This window comes from Delphinus delphis, chromosome 7, assembly GCF_949987515.2.
Source record: "Delphinus delphis chromosome 7, mDelDel1.2, whole genome shotgun sequence".
NCBI lineage: Eukaryota > Metazoa > Chordata > Mammalia > Artiodactyla > Delphinidae > Delphinus > Delphinus delphis.
In genome coordinates this window covers 96781183-96787182 of record NC_082689.1, presented here as the reverse complement: position 1 = coordinate 96787182, position 6000 = coordinate 96781183, and the positions used below count along the sequence as shown (strand labels likewise).

The 6000-nt window shown below is 47.3% G+C and overlaps 3 pseudogenes; 1 reads left to right on the top strand and 2 right to left on the bottom strand.

The window, feature by feature from the left end:
* The first annotated feature begins 314 nt into the window (after positions 1-314).
* On the top strand, positions 315-1098 carry LOC132427892 (programmed cell death protein 5 pseudogene; annotated as a pseudogene).
* A 3294-nt stretch (positions 1099-4392) lies between these two features.
* On the bottom strand, positions 4393-5146 carry LOC132427891 (small nuclear ribonucleoprotein-associated protein N pseudogene; annotated as a pseudogene).
* A 173-nt stretch (positions 5147-5319) lies between these two features.
* LOC132428197 (SNRPN upstream reading frame protein-like) lies at positions 5320-5534 on the bottom strand (annotated as a pseudogene).
* Between the last annotated feature and the right edge of the window lie 466 nt (positions 5535-6000).

Genomic DNA, 6000 nt, shown 5'->3' with positions numbered 1-6000 from the left:
ACTGCAGCCCTGATAAAGGAGGCTGAAAAGTTAATGTTTGGTCAGCCACTCACTATATGGACTCCACAGTAGCTTCACATTTTAGTAAGTTCTAAGGGAACAGAATGGCTATCCCCTGGAAGGTCGACTCAAGTTCAGACTATGCTTTTAGACAATCCAGTGGCTATCGTAATAACCTGCCACGCACTAAATCCTGCCACCCTGATACCCACAGAAATGGGGTCCCTGGAGCATGACTGTATAGAAACCACAGACGCCATCTATTCCAGTTGCCCCAAGCTAGGAAGTGAGCCTCTTCCAAATGCCAAAAAGGAATGGTTCACAAACAGGAGCAGTTTTATGAGAGGGGGAAAAGTCTGACAGGATACACTGTAACCTCCTGGACCCAAGTCACAGAAGCAAGAGGGCTACCCTCCAGGGACTTCTGTCCAAAAGCCTTAGAGTTCAGGACTGGGAGGATCTTCAATGTTTACACAGATTCCCAGTACGCATATGCCATCCTCCATGCACATGGGGCTATTTGGAAGGAAAGAGGTATGCTTACTGAGGAGAACAAACAGCTGGAACGTGGCTTAAGCATACTGAAGCTCTTAGAAGTAGTACAGCTTCCCAGAGGTCTCTCTGAGTGGGCTGGAGCGTGGCCGCGGCTGCTCGCTCCAGACGGCCACACCGTGGCAGAGGAGGAGCTTGAGGCGCTGAGGAAGCACAGGCGGGCCGAGCTGCAGGCGAAGCACGGGGACCCTGGCGATGTAGCACAACAGGAAGCAAAGCATAGGGAAGCAGAAATGAGAAACAGTATCTTAGCCCAAGTTCTGGATCCGTCAGCCCGGGCCCGATTAAGTAACTTAGCACTTGTAAAGCCTGAGAAAACTAAAACAGTAGAGAATTACCTTATACAGATGGCACGGTATGGACAACTAAGTGGGAAGGTATCAGAACAAGGTTTAATAGAAATCCTCGAAAAAGTAAACCAACAAACAGAAAAGAAAACAACAGTTAAATTCAACAGAAGAAAAGTAATGGACTCTGATGAAGATGACGATTATTGAATTTAAGACGTCTAGACACTGGGACTTAATGGAGCAATTCTAGGACAGATAACACTTGGCAGAAGTTAAGATCTTGATGGGATGTTTACTTTGTTTATTGTCTATATGCCTTTTAGAAATAAACTTGTTATGCAAAACTAAAAAAATAATAATGAAAGAAGTAGTACAGCTTCCAAAAAAGGTGGTAGTAACTCATCGTAGGGGTCGGCAAAAGGGGGATGCAGAGGGAAACAACAAGGCAGATATGATTGCCAAAAGGGTGGCCAGGGAACCAGTAACTTGGCAACTACCCCTCATACCTCGAAGGCTAGATCCATCCAATTATTTCCCAATCTGCATAAAGGAAGAATTAGACAAAGTGCAAAAACGGGGCTTCATTAGAGATGTAGGAGGCCATGGGTAGCTAGTTAATGAACAAGACCCATACTTCTTTCCCCAACTGCAGCTTGTCAAGCTATCAGGGAGACTCATCAAGAAACTCACTATGGGAGGGAAGCCCTATATAATTGGTTAGTTGAGGTCATGGTAACTCCTGGCATGAAAAGTATAATCAGTCAGATAGTTGAGACATGCTGCTCTTGCTAATATGTTGGCCATGTACCTTGACTTGACTGGTGTCCTTGTCACCCATGCCATGCGGCCCAGGCCCTGGGTGCAGAAACTGCTTTTAACTATAGAAGCTAGTTGTGTTCTATCAACAGGATGCCACAAAAGCCCACAACAAAACCAGACCAAACTGGCTAGATCCAAGATAGCAGGCAAAATAAAGGTCACCACTTTCCTTCCCCTCATTTATCTCTGTGTTTCCATACCAACTCCTGAGAGCTGAACAACACTTGCCCAGATTCATTTCTGTGTTTGTTTCAAAAGCACCTGGTGTTTGGCAGAGATGTTTTGCAGCTGTGCTTTGAGAGGTATATGTTTTGAGAGATATACAGTGGTCAACTGCCCCAAACCGGCTCTGAATTGACCACAGGAACACACCTGCGCAGATGAAATCTGGAGGCGTCTGAAAGTTACCTTTACTTCATTACCACACTACCATCTCCACCGAAAGGGGCATTTGTACTCTGCTAGACACAGTTTGTGCATGTGCAAGAGGGCCTTGCGTGTGCAAGAGGGCCTGAGGGACTGCGCATACCCGGGCTGTTCCTGGAAATCTCTATCCTTTTCCCCAATTTCTGATGACGCACTTGCCTATCACCCCTTAAAAGTCCCCCACTTTCCTCCTTTCAGGAATAATGTGCCTTTAGAGCCTGAGCTACCCTTCTCCATTCCCTGGCCATTGAATAAAACCCGGTCTTGCTTGAGCCAAACTCAGTTTCATTATTGGCAGCACGAACCTGAGGGGGAAAGAACACCCTGACCGAGCCGGGGGACTTCGGTTCAGCTAGGACCCCAAGAGGGGGGCCTCACGTCTAAGTCGGTAACATCCTCTGTCGCCAAAAGGTTAAATTGTCTCACTCAGGGATACGAACAGTTAGAGCCAAAGCCTGGTGACATACATAGCTAAAGGGAGCTGGGACGTTCTGCTCCTCTACCCCGGGTTATGACGACGCCCGAAATCAGGAGGCAGTAGTTACAGAAAATGAACTTGCGCCCTTCAGCGCCCCTCGAGAATGAAGAGCAGGACAAAAGGCAGAGGAGGGATTTGCCACCGGTAAAGCCCATTAACAATTCCCAGGAAATAAAAATAGAAGCTGGGTAATAGTGTCTAACCTTTTTTTTTCTTCTCCTTTGTGCTTATTCTAGTTTCACCTGCCCATAGGCTGCCACACGCAGAGGCCCTGTACCCAGCCCTTTGGACCAGAGCTCCTAGAGCCACACAGCCGCGCCTGACACCACAGCTCCACGCAGAGGCTCGACGCACTGCACTGCGATTCAAGACGGGGGCGGCGGGCCCGTGTGCGGAGACGCTGTGCGTGACACCGTGACCTGGAGTGTGAGCAATACGCCTGCGCCAGACCCGCGAGAACTCGGCGCCCCTCCCCGCTAGGAGAGCCCTAGCAGCCCTGCCCACTGCCTATGGGGAGAGTGCGAGCTCGCACCTCTCCATTTTTTGATCAAAGAATAAAACTTTCCTTTGCTTCTGAACCGAACGTATTCAACGTATTCATTATCATTTGAAATTATTTATTTTGTCTCTCCAATAACATGCCAACTGCATGACAACAGAAATCTTGTCATAATTGTTCTCCTTATATCCCTCTCCCCACCCCATCCCCAGTGCACAAAACACTACTAAACTCAACACTGGCACTTAGTAAATATTTGGATGAAAGTACAAATGATTGAATAAATGAATGAACCAATGAACTGTGTCTCACTGTTAGCTATGGATTTCATGTGTAAGATGTCTTTCTATTCTTGTCTGTTTCATCAGCTTTAGCTGCACTGAGTTACCCATGTAAACACAGGCAGAATATAGAAACCTAGCTTCAGTCAATGGTCATTATTTCTAGAATAAATCCAAACTGAATGATGTTAATTTTGTGTCCCATGTTCCTCATATGCAAACTCAGTGAAGCAGATGCTGTCATTGCTCTGACACCATCTGCAGCTCCTTATATATCAAAGACTGCTTCTCTTCCTGATGATGTCTTGGAATATGATAACATGACAGTGCCTAGGAATTAATGCCTCAGAAGCAATCCTCAACTAATGAAGGGTAGGAGCTGGCGGATAAAATCTAACGCTTCCCTGTCCCTCAGTGGAACAATGCTGAGGCATATTCTATACAGCATTTCCATTGGCATTTGGAGCCCTGGTTGCCCATGGCAGACACCACTAATTAACAGAACTTATTTGGTTTTCCTCCCTTCCTTGACTGACTTCTCCACTCTCTCATAGAAGACAGAGCACCTGATATCATTGCCCGGGGATTGAAATCCAAATCCTTGTCCCCAGGTCTCCTTTTGGGATGATACGAGGTAAGACATTGGGGAATAATGTAAGTACCTATCACATAAAGTTGTTGAAAGGATTCACTGAGTTAATACAAGTAAAGTGATTAGAAGAGTGCCTGGGATGTAGTCTATGGTTCATAAATGTTATTTGTGCGTTGTTATCTCGCATTATTTGTCTCCTCTGACCTACTTCCCCTTAATTTTGCCAGTATTGGTTCTCTGTTTGGGTCCACACCTTTCCTCTTGATAGTTGTCTCAATCCCCAATCAATCTCTGAAATTTCTAGATGAAGTTCATCTACCTCCTTTTGAACCCACTTTCCTTTATTGCTCTATGCATTTATTAGTTGATATTAATGCAGCAGAGGGGACAAAAGCTCACAAACACTACACACATTCCACAAGATGCACTGCAGGAAAAATGTGACTAAGAAGGATCTATAGTATCCTAGGGTCTTGTGGCCACATCCATGGTGGAGGTGGACCTCTTATTCCTGGAGAAGGGGGTCTCATTCCTGGAGGGGGCATGCCTATTGGAGTCCCTCAAGTAGGGGAAGCCTAATTGGTGGGCCCATGGGTGGTCCCGTGCCAGGTGCAGGAGCCATAATTCCTGGAGGTAGGGTTGCTCAACCAACAGGTGTGGGGACAGTCCCCTGTCCTGGTGGTTACTGAGCTGGGGCTCCAGCAGTGCTGGCAGTAGCAGCACCTGCAGCAGCTGCTACAGTGCCTCTTCCCTGTAGGGTCATTACCTGTTGAGATGCCTCACCCCCAACCCCTCAGACAGGGCAGGAGCCTGGGGAATTGGAACACCAGGTGGAACACCTCTGCCAGCTGCTCTGCTGACCTCAGGGCCTCCTCCACCTCCAGCAAGTGATATCCAAGCAATGCCAGTATCTTTGGGGGGTGGTCCCTCCACAGTCATGGAAACCAAGTTCTCCTGGCACAGCAACACCAGATCCAAAGCCCGCTTTTCTTCACGCTCTGGCTGCTTGGAATTCTTTGGCTTGATCTTCCTGAACTCATCACAATCACAGAGCATCAAGTTCGTATGCTTGTCAAAAGCCTTAAAGGTGCCAGCGAAGATCCAATCATCTTGCAGGACACATCTCATCCGATAGTCAATGTGCTGCAGCATCTTGCTGCTCTTCCCCACAGTGATGATTGCTGCTCCACCAAATCCAATGTCCACAGGAAAGTTTCAGGATCCTTAAGACCTAAGGGAAGGCTACAGATTAAGGTAAGTCGAAGGTTCTCCACCAAACAATGCAAGCTGGGGCAGAAGCTTCAAACAGCAGATAGAGCCTGTTTTTATTTTGTTTGTTTGTTTTCTCTTGAAATCAGCTACCTGGGTGTTCCAATACTGCTTTAACCACCTCTTGGTATCTCAGCTTAGAATGCCTGTCTCAATTCTGCATGGAAATCCACCACAGGGACTTGCTGCTGCTGCTGAGATCGCCTCGGGTACAGGTGACACTCTTGGTTGCTCAGTGAGGCTATCCTTCTATGACTGGGACTTCTACCTCTGGTACGTGCTGTTCCACAGTCTATCTCAGGTGTATATGGTCCCTGGCCTGCTCCATCACACCGCTGGCCTCAGAACAGAACAGAACAGGTCAGGCACCTTCAGCGGCCACCCCACTCTGCACTGCTCCTGCCACGGCAGCACCATCCAATCACCCGGCTCAGGTTGCACATGTGTGGCCACCCCCCTGAACCCACTTTCGATAGCTGCCTTTCAACTTGCCTTTCTCTAGGCCATCCCCAACAGCTTCAGAGGTAGGAACGTGAAACTCGACAGATCTGATTTAAAAGACTTACATCACTGCTGAGAAATAGCTGAGGACACTCAGGTTTTCCTGCTTGGCCATTTTTCCCCTGGAGAAGTATATTGCTAAAGCAACTGCTAGGTGAGCTAAAGCAACTGCTAGGTGTACAGTAGATCCAACTGACCTAGTATGTTGCTGGAAAGCTCACTCTCCTTTCTTACTGGTGTCAGTGCTCTGAATTTCTTGAGTTAATTTTCAGCTAAGATTTATTCTAGAACAA